Below are 14,043 nucleotides of genomic sequence, written 5' to 3'. Positions count from 1 at the left end.
ATTGCAAGCATCTTTCAAGAATGATGATCTCTGCATTTGTGTCTATTCTCTATTTCACCGAATTACTCAAGGATTAGTAATGTGTGCAAGGTAGCGGTGCTGGGACAATGAGGTGTTGCAGATGCAGAAGGCATGCTTTTTTGATTCACTGTCCTGTAACAGAGGAAATAAATTGATGGCAGCTGTTTCATGCAGGCTGAAAGCAGACTAGCTTTGTGAATTGCTAAAAACCAGGAAGAATACGGAGATTCCTGAGATATTCAAATGTGGTGGCTCTGACCCTGGCTCTGCAAAGCACGCACAGCAAGTGGGTATGTGTTGACATTTCGGAGCCAGTTTACTTGATAAAACAGATCATCCTTGGCAGAATCCCTTTCCATCAGGCTAAAAAGTAACAGAAAATAATTCCTATGGCGCACCATGGCACCACATTTGTCTTGGGTGTGTCTGCACATTATATTCTGCAGAAGCAGCCTTCATTCATAAAATGGTACAGTAAGATATTAACATTCATCTCCTTGAAAGTACAAAACCCACTTTTTAAGATGCAGAATAAGAAGAGTTTACTTACATCAAACCAGATGAGCAACTATTTATGTTTTAGGTGTGACTCTCCAAAATGATAAAACTCTTGGTAATAAAAGTTGGATTAAAACTGCCCGCTACATACAGATCCAGCGCCTTCTTAAAAATGTGTGTGGATATCTGTTTTCAGGAAATTCTGATCAACCTCAGCTTTCCAAAGGCTGTGTAGCACACCAAAGACATGCAAGCTTCAGAGAAAATACAAACTTCATACACACTTCAGAGAAAATTCTTCTGATTTCAAAATACTTATGATTTTGCCAGTCTTCCAAAGTCCAAATGCAGAACTCTGTAAGTTAAATGAGTGTTAGAAAGAAAACATATTGGGGGGAAAACAGCATGTGGTTTATGAATCAGTTCTCAAACACTATGCTCCTGTTTCAACCACAATAGCTTCCTTTCAGTACTTATTATTTAAATAAATAAAAATTATATTTATTTACTGTATTCACATTTAACATTTTAATGAACCAAACAGTAAGCATTATAAGAACATTTGAGTATTATACGTGCATATTTTTCCTTTATTAGTGTCTGCTTGTAAAATGCAAGTATGTACTGGGAAATATAGCCTCACAGTTTTGAACAAATTTGAATGCAGCAAGTTGCTATAGATATGAAATATTACTATCATATATGATTTTTTCAGTGAGAATGGGGGTTTGAGAATCTGGTAAGCAAGGAAAGTTCATTTAATCCTTTCTGCCTAGTCTAAGTCTGCTTCAATCAGAAAACTGGGACATATGTCTTAGGGTGAAAAACCTAGTGCTGTAGTCCTCTGTCATTATGATCCCCAATTAGATTTGTTTACATCTGCAGGCTTATTTTAAATGTGGAGCTAACTTTCTAAAAAAAAAATAATATAAGCCATTTGGAAAGTATAACTGAAAGTCAAGTTATTATACTTTGATTGAAATATTGTCCCTTCATTTTAAGACCTAAAAAAGACAATGCAATAATAAAAATGATTAAATGCAGTCTCCAGTCTTCCTTTCCATTCCAAAACAACCTACTGTTTTCTAAATTGGATGATCTGAAAAAATTCTACTGCACAGAAATGCTGCTTCCCATCTAAATTTCTTTAATATTAATTCATCACTTCTACTTGTTCTCTGAAACAGGACAAATTCAGAGTCTCAAGAAAGCTGAGGTTGGAAGGAACCTCTAGAGGTCATGTTGTCCAACCCCCCTGCTAAAGCAGGACCACCTGGAGTCAGTTTCCCAAGACTATGTTCAGGTGGCTTTTGAATATCTCCAAAGAGGGAAACTCCACCACCTCTCTGAGCAGCCTGTGACAGTGCTTGGTCACCCTCACAGTAAAAAAGTAAAAAAGTATTTCCTGATGTTGGAGGGGACCCCCTGTGTTTCACTTTGTGCCCATTGCCTGTGGTTCTGTCACTGGGCACCACCAAAAGGAGCCTGGTCCCATCCTCTTTGTACTTCCTTTCAGGTATTTATACACATTGATGAGATCCCCTCTCAGTATTCTCTTTTCCAGGCTGAATAGTCCCAGCTGTCCTCCTAGGAGACATGCTTAATCATCTTCATGGCTTTTTGCTGGACTCTTTCCAGTATGTCATTTTATCTCTTGTACTGGGGAGCCCAGCACTGGACAGAGTAATCCAGGTGTGGCCTCACCAGTGCTGAGGAGAGGATCACCTTCATTGACATACTGGCAGTACTTTATCTGATGCAGCCCAGTATACTATTAGTCTTCTTTGCAAGAAGGGCACATTGTTGGCTGGTGTCCAGCTTGGTGTCCACCAGTACCCCAGAGCCTTTTTTACCAAGCTGCTTCCTAATACTCGATTCATGAGGTTGTTCCTCCCCAGGTGCAAGACTGCACTTCTCTCTGTTGAACTTCATGAGGTTCCTGTCAGCTCCTTTCTCCAGCTTGTCAAGGTCCCTCTGGATGGCAGCACAACCCTCTGGCATGTCATTCACTCCTCCCAGTTTGGTGTCATCAGTAAACTTGCTGCAGGTATACTCTACCCCATCATTGACCCCTGGGGTACACCACTAGTTACTGGCCTCCAACTAGACTTTGTGCCACTGATCACCACCCTCTGGGCCTGGCCATTCAGTCAGTTTTCAATACACTTCAGAATATAGCCCTGATATTGGTAAAATCATAGAATCATAGAATCATAGAATGGTTTAGGTTGGGAGGGACCTTAAAGATCAACTAGTTCTAAGCCCCCTGCCATGGGCAGGGACACCTTACTGATTATCACCTGATGTGATGCACCCTCAGTAAGTTCGCAGATGACACTAAACTAGGAGGGCGTGTTCATCTGCTTGAGGGTAGGTTGGCTCTGCAGAGGGATCTGGACAGGCTGGACCGATGGGCTGAGGCCAATGGTATGAGGTTCAACAAGGCCAAGTGCCGGGTCCTGCACTTGGGTCACAACAACCCCATGCAGTGCTACAGGCATGGGCAAGAGTGGCTGGAAAGCTGCCCAGCAGAAAAGGCCCTGGGGGTGTTGGTGGACAGCCAGCTGAGCATGAGCCAGCAGTGTGCCCAGGTGGCCAAGAAGGCCAGTAGCATCCTGGCCTGTATCAGGAATACTGTGGTGGGCAGGACTAGGGAAGTGATCATCCCCCTGTACTTGGCACTGGTGAGGCCCCATCTTGAGTACTGTGTTCAGTTTTGGGCCCTTCACTACAAGAAGGACATTGAGGTGTTGGAGCATGTCCAGAGAAGGGCTACAAAGCTGGTGAGGGGTCTGGAGGACAAATCTTATGAGGAACGACTGAGGGAACTGGGGTTGTTTAGCCTGGAGAAGAGGAGGCTGAGGGGAGACCATATCACCCTCTACAACTACCTGAAAGGAGGTTGTAGAGAGGTGGGGGATGACCTCTTCTCCCTGGTGACAAGTGATAGGATGAGAGAAAATGGGTTTAAGTTACGTCAGTGGAGGCTTAGATTGAATATTAGGAAACACTTTTTCACTGAAAGGGTTATTAAACATTGGAATAGGCTGCCCAGGGAGGTGGTAGATTCGCCATCCCTGGAGGTGTTTAAAAAAAGGGTAAATGTGATACTGAGGGACATGGTTTAGAAGTGGTTTTTGTCAGGGTATGTTAATGGTTGGACTTGATGATCTTAAAGATCCCTTCCAACCTCAGCAATTCTATGATTCTATGATAATCAAGGCCATTTGTTGCATTTATAGCACTAGGACTCCATTTATAACACTAAAAATACTGATGGATTTAATTCCTTATTGTTTTCCAAGGTTAGCCCTGGAATAATTTGTCATTTCTGTAAATTCAAAATTAATGGACATATCCATGTGCTTAAGTATTTACAGACATATTTTTTCTGAATATAGATCTCAAACTGGATGTTAAAGTTTCAATTTGTCTCTCGTTTGTATTGATTTTACCTATCTGCAACTCATCAGGTGTAACTCTTAATGAAGCACATACTTTAATGAATGAATGAATATGAATAATTTTTTATTTTGTAGAAAGAAACTATAAGAAAATTATCTAGTTGTAATTCCCTAATCTACACATCATTGTATTTCAAAAAGTCATCTTGTATATGTCCATTGTTTCTCTGATACTACTCTATATTCATAGCTGCATACTGCTTTAAACTAAAATGGAAATAGCAGAATACCTAATAAAACATTTTACTTAAAATATTGAATCCCATGATTTTGTAACTTCAATTTCCAACACCAAGATTGTGAATGACATGACATTCAAGAGGCCTTCTGACATTTTCAGAGGAATTTATAAACTTTAAACAGAGATCACAAGGAAAAGCAAAGCGTCACATTGGGCACAGCGTATTAGTCAGTGTTGTTACCCACGGGTCATATCTTTTTCTTTACTAACAAATGTCTTGCATAATAGCATCCTATCTTGATTTACGACAGCAAATGGTAGCCTATCTACAGCTTCCTACAGTATTATCCCTCAAACCTATTCATCATTATTTCTTGTTTGAGTCTTTTCTCCTCATAACCTCCCTCCCACCTCTGGCTAGTTTTTAGTCCCCTTCACACTCCAAATTCCACTTCTGTTTCCCTCCATCTTTCTCCCTCCTTCTCCATTGCTGGACCTCATCTGCCTCACTTGCCTCACATACTCCACTGTCCCAAGTCTTCACATTCAAGTCTTCTTGACTTTCTTCTCATTTTTCCTTCTGGCTCTCTTGCCCTGACTTTTAATATTTAAGAACATGCTTTCTGACTCTTGGATGTGAGGCAATAGGGGAAGACAGCCTCCACTTTCAGTGTTTTTTTTTTTTCTTGAAAAAAGCAGAAATCAACCTGATTGGTTAGCAGGGCATATAGAAAAACATCATAATAAGAAACGTGCTCATTGTCGTTTCTGTTTTCATGTTAGTAAAAATCTGTTTAGTCAATGAGAGTGAAAGAGTTGAGTCTGGCTTGACAGAAGCATCTGTCAAAGATAAATAATGAGTGTAAATAGAACAGCTACTTTTATGAGAAACAGTGTGTTTTCCCCAAGAATAATAGAAAAATTGGGCAATATGATCTGGTACTGTATCACAATGCAGTCAAATCTAAACAGTGGTCTCATGTGGCTGTCCCTCACACCAAATGCCTTTGTCACACCAGTGGAATAGAAGTAAAGTTGAATGCTGGAGAATGACCTGTCTAAGCCTTGTAACCTTGTCTGTAACCTTGTACATCTTCAAATATAAACAACAAATTGAATGGAGACTGCAAGATATCTGTTCACTCCAAAAATCTTATTTAAACAATAGCTAAAGACAGATATCCATTTTCTTGTATGCATTAACATCTATCACATATAAAATAAAGATTATAGCTTCAAATTGATAAGCCTCTGTAAAACACGCAACAAACATTTTTTAGAAGAGTTCAAACAGTCAGATTTATGCAAAAAGATATCTGACATAAATCTCCTCTTTGTGATATTCCAAAGCCCAAAGCAAGTGACAGAAAATGACTTAGGAAAGGTCATCAACAGTTCGTTGTTTTACTGAATACGGGCAAGAGTTTGTCCTGCTCTCTACTCCCTTTACACCTAAAATATTTCATTTATAGTATTCTTCTGAATTTACCTGGAATGTGGAAACCCACCATGAATAATCCTAGTCTGAATGTTGTAAACTTGATAAAAGTAATATTCAATTTAAAACAAAGTCTATATAATATTATCTATATGACACATCCTCAGTCACTTTGCCATTGCCAGGGCAAACTATTGCTGGTATAGAGTATAGAATTCCCATTAAAAGCAACTGGGATTTTAAACATGGATCAATGGTGTGGCCTATGAAATCACAAATATCTTCAGTAGGAGTAAGACCTCTGAACTTGATCCTTGCTGTCCAGAGGACAATTTATAACAATCTTTACAACCTGAACTGAGAACAGTTATAAAAGTTAGTCTGGAGATTAAGACTATAGTAAGTAATCAGCACAGTAAATTGCATAGTATGAGCCACTTTTTTTTTTATAAAAATCTGAGAAAATATAGTATTTAGTAATTTTTGTTTCCTTCATGTTTCAAAGCAGCATTACGCTGACATTTTTGTCAAATGTTGACTGAGAAATCTGTGGAGTTCTAATCCTTTCATCTCACATAGCTTTTCAGATTAGAAAGACTATTATCTTTGCATTTTCTATTACATGATATATATGTGTTTCTTAGCCCATGAATGCCTTTTTTTTTTTTGCTCAGCATGTAACTTTTCTTCCCACTTCATTTTTATATTATTTATTTTCTTCCCCATTAAAATATCTACACATAGCCCCCCAGCATTTCAGGTAATTTATCTGTTACATTCTTAATAATAGTCCAAAATGCCAATATCAGAAAGCAAGGACTATGATTTTTAGTATCAATCTTGATCATCTTAATAACAAGCGTTGCTGCCAAGAGGTGGTTTCAGAATGAGAAAGTTCAAGTGCCAAGAGATAATGGCTTATGATATAAATGACCCCTCAGTTTAACAAGGATTTTATCAGATTGTAACAGTCTTCTTCACGCTTGATTTCTCCTGTAATCAAAGTACCCTGAAGGAAATACCACATTTTGTCCTGCACTAAAGAAAGATGATAAGAAAAACAAAACAGAGAAAAGGAAAAGGGACCACAAAGCAAACGTTGACCGATGAGTTATTTTTAGAGATCTCTGTTTCAGTTTTTCAGATAATGTCCTCTCATCTTCCTCAAATGCTTTGGAAAAGGGAAATTTATGATTTGCACCCTTTTGCTCCCATCTAGAACAGTCACAGAGTGTTGTGGTTTGGCATGCTACCAGAAATGCACTCACCAGAGGAGGCTGCTGCTGCACAGCTGTAAGGTAAATGGATTCATGTTTGCAAGGATAAAATGTCCTGCTATAACTGTAAAAGATGATAAAAAATTAACTTTTAAGAAGGTAAATAGCATCACACGTTATTACATTTCTAATGGGAAGACTGCACAAAGATATCAACATTTTAAAAGCATTTATCCTTAATGGATCGTTGATATGCTGGATAAATTTCTGCTATGAATAACCCTTGTGCAATCCCATTATGACTAATGGGGTTGCAATACTTTAACCTAAACTTAAATTGGAGGCAGTATGAAAAGGGAGCTTTAACTCTTTTTTTTTTTTTTTTTTCATTTAACAGGATCTCATAGCATTCTAATCTATCTCCGCTGGTGCCAGTGAAGTAGATCCTGATTTTCACCAGTTTGATAGATTAAATTAAGGAAATCTGCATAATTGTCATTCTGTGCAATTTTGTAATTTGAACAGAACACTTTTATACATTAATTATCAAGGAAGTATGTTTCTCCACTGAGTATCCTGACTCTGAAATAGATATTGGAAGAATTTACGTAATTAAAAAGCTTATTACCTTAAAAAGTGGCTTTAAGTTCAGATATTTATGAATATTGGTTGAACTTAATGACTTGTTTCAAACAAGTAAAAGAAAGTAAAAAGAAGTCAAAAGAAGACAAACTTCAGAGTAGCTGACATGGTTTACTTAAAAATTTTCCTAAAAGTGAAGCATTTTAAATCTCGCTCCTGAGTACCCTGAGGATGTTGACAACTTTCACAAAATAGAGTAGGAACTGATATATACCCACCTCAATTTTTACTGGGACAGTATCCAAAACACAGACCTTTACATTTACCTAATGTTCCAGAAGCAAAACAGTTAATTTTGAGTGCAACGCCACTTTGGCTGAAACACTTCTGGGTTTTCATAGTATTGCCACTGATTTAAAAAAAACACCACCACCTCACACATTTGAGAATCTTACTGAGCCTCTCTGGAAGAAAGATGAAATTGCATAAATAATGATGAATAGATTGTCTATCTCTGTGAATGTGTCTTGGGAGCACCATTTAGACATGAACTATTATATAGCTAGTTACAGTAACAAAATGAGTGCTTTTGATCTTATGTTCAGAAGCCTGACCTGGAAAGAATATAATCTAAATCAAGTAACTGAAATTAAAATGATTAAACCAGCAGAAGTCTTGAGGTAGGCTTGGACAACCAGTTTTCAGTAAATCAAAATAAAGTTTTATATTTGCTTATGGTAACAGAGAATCTTTTTCTCAGAGGTATACAATATTCACAATATATTCATGACTTTCACAACATATAACATTGAAATATATTTATGTGGAGAGTTAATAATCTTGTTTCCCTGGACATTTTGAGAGACTGTAGAGGTCCAGGTTATTAACAGGGTATCTGGATACATTAGAAGGTTATATTTACAGCAGTAAATGAGGAGGCTTTCTGTGAATAATAAGCAAGTTTTTCTATCACAGGTTTTGATCATCAGATGTAGCTCCCTTGTCATAAGAGAAACAAACAGAATGCCACACTGTGCTTGCTACTAGCTGTGAGGGTTTGGGAAATCTGCACAAGACCCTGCACAGTTCAATATGTTGATAAATGACCCGGAAGAAGGAGTGAATAGAATGGTAACATATCTTACAAAGGATACAATATTATTCAGGATAGTCATGTCTAAAGCGAACTGAAGATTTCCAGAAGAATCTCATGATATTGAGTGGCAAAATGAGCAGACAAAATTCATTGTTAAGAAGTGTACTTGAATAAATGTATTCTAAGCAGACCCATTCAGTGATATGTTCTCAGTTCTTATGTTGTTGTCAGATGTCCGAGAATATCTGCTCAGTGTTGCATGGTAGTCAAAATGGCAAATAGATTATGAGAAGTTATTAAAAAAGGAAATGAGAAATAGAAAGTATCATGCTCTATGTAAATGCATGGTACACCATTTCCTTTAACATTGTATGTGGTCTTTAAGATTACACCAAAACATTGAAAGCGATAAAAGAGGGAAATATGCTGCTTAGAATCACAGCTACTGTCAGAATTGTAGAGCCCTTTTTGGTGTGGAAAACAGGAGGTAGTCTAAAGCATCTGAACAGTATAACAGACATGTTTAGTAAGGTTCACATAAGACTGACTTGGTAGCGTACGGCACAATTCTCAGGTAGCAGATTCAGTACAAACATGAAGCAGTACTTTTGCATACTACTCAATTTAATTGTGGACTTTCTTGCAGTAGGTTTCTGTGGGGACCAAAACAGCTTCAAAAGGGGATTAGGCAAATTAGCAGATATGTAGCTATTAAGCAAGTGGTTTGAACAATCTCTGGCTCAGGCAGGATCTAAACTACTACCCATGGGACATTTTAAGAGAGGAGAGATCAGTCTGTCTAATCCTCAATGACTCACTGATGGTCAGCAAAAAAAAACATTTCAAGTCATCTGGAACAGGACTTCAGGTTGTATAGACCAGTATTCTGCACCTAGTAAATCAGCTCGCATTACTATGCCTGTATAAAAGATACCTGTTTACTTAATGTAATAAAATAAATGTTAAGAGTGTTGGACTTTTGTTTTTGTTTGTTTGGGTTTTTTTTGTTTGTTTGGTTTGGTTTTTTTTTTGTTTTTTTTTTTTTAATGTTGCCACCTGAATAAAAAGTCAGCATTTCTGACAGGGATCTACACTGTAACATTGTAAAATTGGCATTTGTTCTATTTAGGGAAACCCTATGGAACGAGTTTTCTCTTATTCGCCTCCATTAAGTGAGTTTGGAATAATGGAAATTAGTATATGCAGAAAGAAGAAATTTGGGGTAGGAGAGAATCATATTAGTGATGGAAGCCAACTTGGCAGTTTTGGAATGGAAAAGGAAAGAAAAGACAATACAGTTTTGTGGAAGGGGAGGAGAAGACGATATCATTACTGTAGAAACAACCACAAAGGAAGTCAAAGATGTGAGCTGAGCCAGTAAGTCTTCAGAATTGAGAAAATGCGCCATGAAATTGATAAACAAGGCCTATTAGGCTAGAAAACATAATTCCAGCTCTTAGCAGAGTGGTCCAAAAACCAAATTAAAATTTAGGCAAAAAAATGTGTGCAGCGTTTGCTTATTTTTTGTTTTAATCTGTGTGTCTCAGGGGTGAGATAGACCACCTCTTTAGAATTCAGTGCAATGATAATAAAACTATGCAAGCACAGGTCTGGGGGACTCAACTCCAGCAGTGACTTCAAGAGTCGTGGAACGTTGCAAACTCAATGACAACATCCAAGCTCTTGGAGGCAGAAGTTCCGCACCTAAAGAGTATGCCTACCAACACGAGACATGAAACCTCATTCTGTTCCTAGAGACCTAAGATCTCAACACATACTGATCCCACAGGACTGACTAATACGGCAGTTCGATGAAGGTATAAAATGACAGTTTGAATCTGAGCGTTTCTGTTGATTAAGCAAAAGCTAAACTTTATTAGCGTGACAAAAACCAAAGAGGTTTACATGCAGTCTATTGTGCCAACTTAAAGTTTAGTTATTCCAATTATACAGCTTCATTATCAAATTATTAATTGTATCTATGCTAAAGAGAGGCATTAGATATTATTATTCAATTCCACATCTATTGCATCACTTCAAAAAAAACCCAAAACTCAAACCCCAACCAACAAAAAAAATCCACTATATTGATATTAGAGGAAAAAGCGCAAATATGCTGTTTATTTTCCTCAGACACACACTTGGTAGCATCTTTTAACCCAATCTGCACAGTTTCTAAAAGGCAAGCGTTCATCCGTATACTATTACAAAGCATGACCTCGTCCATGTTTCAGCCCACTGGCTTACAATGAGCAAACCAAGTAATTGAATGCAATCTCAGTGGCAAAACAGCATGAAGAACATTAGAAAAGCTGACCCCTTCTCTCCACTCTCACCTCAGCAGCCTATAAAATTTATAGAAAAGCTCATCAGTTTCTGCAATTTCTTCCTCAAGGAGCACGAGGGTTACTGAACTCTGTCTTGAGCCACTCTGTGAATTCTACAGTAGTCTCCATGAGAGCTCCTCTCCTCTGTCCTACTTGTTGAAGCATGCAACCTGCCTTACTCTGCAGGGGTTTATGATGTTATTGAACCACTGCTGTGTAGTGGAGCATTTTGAAGATCTAAAGTGCAGCATTAAAAACAACAACAAAAAAGACAAAAAATCCATTTGTTCAGAAAGCTGTAGGCTGAGCTGACTTACTTTTCCATGGCATATGTTGAATGTAAGCACATATACAATAGAAGATCCATATAGTCAATGTGGGAAGAAAAACACAAAGGGACTCCATCTCTCTAAATGAACAACAAAGGTTAGCCAATCTAAGTATTATTATTTCTTCCTACCTGCTGTGGAAAATGTCCCCACTCACATCTCTGTAATATTAACTAACTTTTATTGTGGTATTCCAAAAGACTGTCTATACTGGTGAGCCATATGTACTGTATTTTAAAATTAAGTGATACTAAGTGAACTATTTTTATATAGTTAACTTTTTGTGCCAAATTACTTCTTGGACTGAATAAAAGGGAAAAAGAAAAGTCAAAAGTCTTCAGGTAGGATGTGCTCTTCCGTCAGAATTTATTTTGTTGTTCTCTCCAGTTTATACGTATTCCCAGATAGCGTCTTTGGTGGGTGAGTGCAGGGAGACAGGGAGAAAGAAGGATCTTGTCTTTGTTTTTTCGTCAGCGACAATAGCAGCTTTTCTCAGCTCCACAGGGAATGATGCATACGTACCCATGAAGGAATATATGCTCCTCTGCTTCCCCTCCCTCCCATTTTATTCTGTATTGCCAGACTCATATTCTAGTACTCTAAAATAACTTTGCTACCCCCACTGCCCCGAAACACACACTCACGTGCATTGCCACCAGACCTCTTTACATATGAGCTGTTCCTGCCCAGGCTTGGAGCAGGATGAGGAGCTACTAGTATTTGCATATGGCAGAAAGTTACATCTGATCAGTTAACTGTAGTTAACTACCCAGCAGACCCCTCTGGTCAAGTGCTCTGGCCTGTGCCTTCTCTGCAAATGGATTGTGAGAGGGTACCCCCGTAAACGATATGTACATATTTGATGTTCACGGGAGGCTGTATTTTCCTGTTTTCTATCCCTGTGGTTGTCTGGGTTTCTTTGAGAAACGGCCAGGTAGGCTGAGCTGGTAATTAGTCCAAGAGACAAAGGCTAATTGCCCAATTATCTGAAGTAGGACAGCTGGGAAAGTTAGTGTCCAGAGCCAACTGGAACAGGTTTGTGTTTAAGAACAGATTCCAGACAATTATGCTGGATAAATGCGCTTCCCTTGACAAAAGTTCTTTCAAGATACAGTAAAATCCCTCTTTTAAAAACAGCCCCAAACTCAAAACCCCACAAAACTAAACCCATTGTATTTCGTATAGGTCAGTTATTCATCTGTTGTGGGTTGACCCTGGCTGGATGCCAGGTGCCCACCAAAGCAGCTCCATCACTCCCCTCCTCAGCTGGACAGGGGAGAGAAAATATAACAAAAGGCTCGTGGATCAAGATAAGGGCAGGGAGATCACTCAGCAGTTACCATCACAAGCAAAACAGACTTGATTTGGGGAAATTTAATTTATTTCCAATCAAATCAGAGTAAGATAATGAGAAATAAAACCAAATCTTAAAACACTTTCCCTCCATCCCTCTCTTCTCCCCAGGCTCAACTTCACTCCCCATTTTCTCTACCTCCCCCCCCCCGAGTGGTGCAAGGGGACAGGGAACAGGGGTTGTCGTCTGTTCATTACACCTTGTCTGTGTTGCTCCTTCCTCCTCAGGGGAAAGACTTCTCACACTCCTCCCCTACTCCAGCATGGGGTCCCTCCTATGGGAGACAGTTCTCTGCAAACTTCTCCAACATGATGCTCAAGGTAAAATCAGATTGTAGAAGTTGTTTTCAGAAGTTGAGCCATAAGATATTATTTTTTAGTGGCAAGTTTAAAAACAGAAACTATATTCACTAGCCTACTATACATTTTTTTAATCGTGTTTGCAAGAACACACTACTAAATTTTATTAGATAGTTACTTTTTACATTGCCAGCAGGAGATCTTTATGAAATATTACAATAAAAGTGTGTTTCTTCAAGAAGCAGTAATGTAATAAAATGCATCACTAGTTTTGATTGCATTGATAGCTTGTAGGAAGAAAAGTCCCTTTAGGGAGATGTGCTTTGTGTTCATAAGGAATAGGAAAGACTCTATTTCGCAGTGCATTAAAACCATGGGACCCATTAAGTTTGTATAATAAAAATCTTGTAAACACTGATAGTTTTATGGTTAGTCTTTTCAACAGCTGTTTTGTATAAGAATCTGTGGATGCTTGAAGTGATAACACTTTTCAAAAGGACCCTATTAGTTATTTATTAACTCAACCTATATTTTCACTCCCCTAACTTAGATAACCATGAATAGTGTTCCAATTTCAATCAATTGTAATGAAAAGTTATTTTCCATTTTGTGTAATAAGAAACAATTTTGAAAGGTCCATTGACTTTAGAGCATGGATATTATTTTACAGTAAGGATATAGAAACAAGAGGTCTTCTGAGAGAAGCAGAATGTGAAAAACACCTTAAACAAGCAGAAAAAATTCAGTCACCTGAAAGAAGCAAATACACATGATTGCTCAAGGCAGTGGCAAAGATTAAATGCAGATGGATAGAGTTGAAATAAATTGCGTTATAGTTGTGTTTAAAGTGTCACACTGTCCATCTGCTGTAGTTCTTATAAATCTGTGAATTTAAGTTGAAGGACAACATTCAGTTTATGCAGAAATAGTTACATGATTTGGTTAGACAGACAATGGCAGCTTGCAGACCTCTTTTCTGTGATATTAATAGACTTTGAATATTAAAATGTCATCACAGGGATGAGGTAATTGTACTGGAGAGAAAACAGAAATTTATGAAAAACTTGAATGGAAAACTAACTCAATGGGTTTAGTTAATCAAGTCAAGGGTAAAACTCCACAGTGGGACTGCCAGGACATAGCTGTAGGAATGTTACATTTTCATATTTTTTAACAATGATTGAAAACTTTAAGAATTTTATTCTTTTCTTCCTCCTGCCCACAGAATGAAATTTAA

Source organism: Vanellus vanellus (genome assembly GCF_965231255.1).
Source record: "Vanellus vanellus genome assembly, chromosome: 1".
NCBI classification, from domain to species: Eukaryota; Metazoa; Chordata; class Aves; order Charadriiformes; family Charadriidae; genus Vanellus; species Vanellus vanellus.
The sequence above is the reverse complement of the archived record's forward strand: the minus strand, read 5'-3'. Positions refer to the sequence as shown.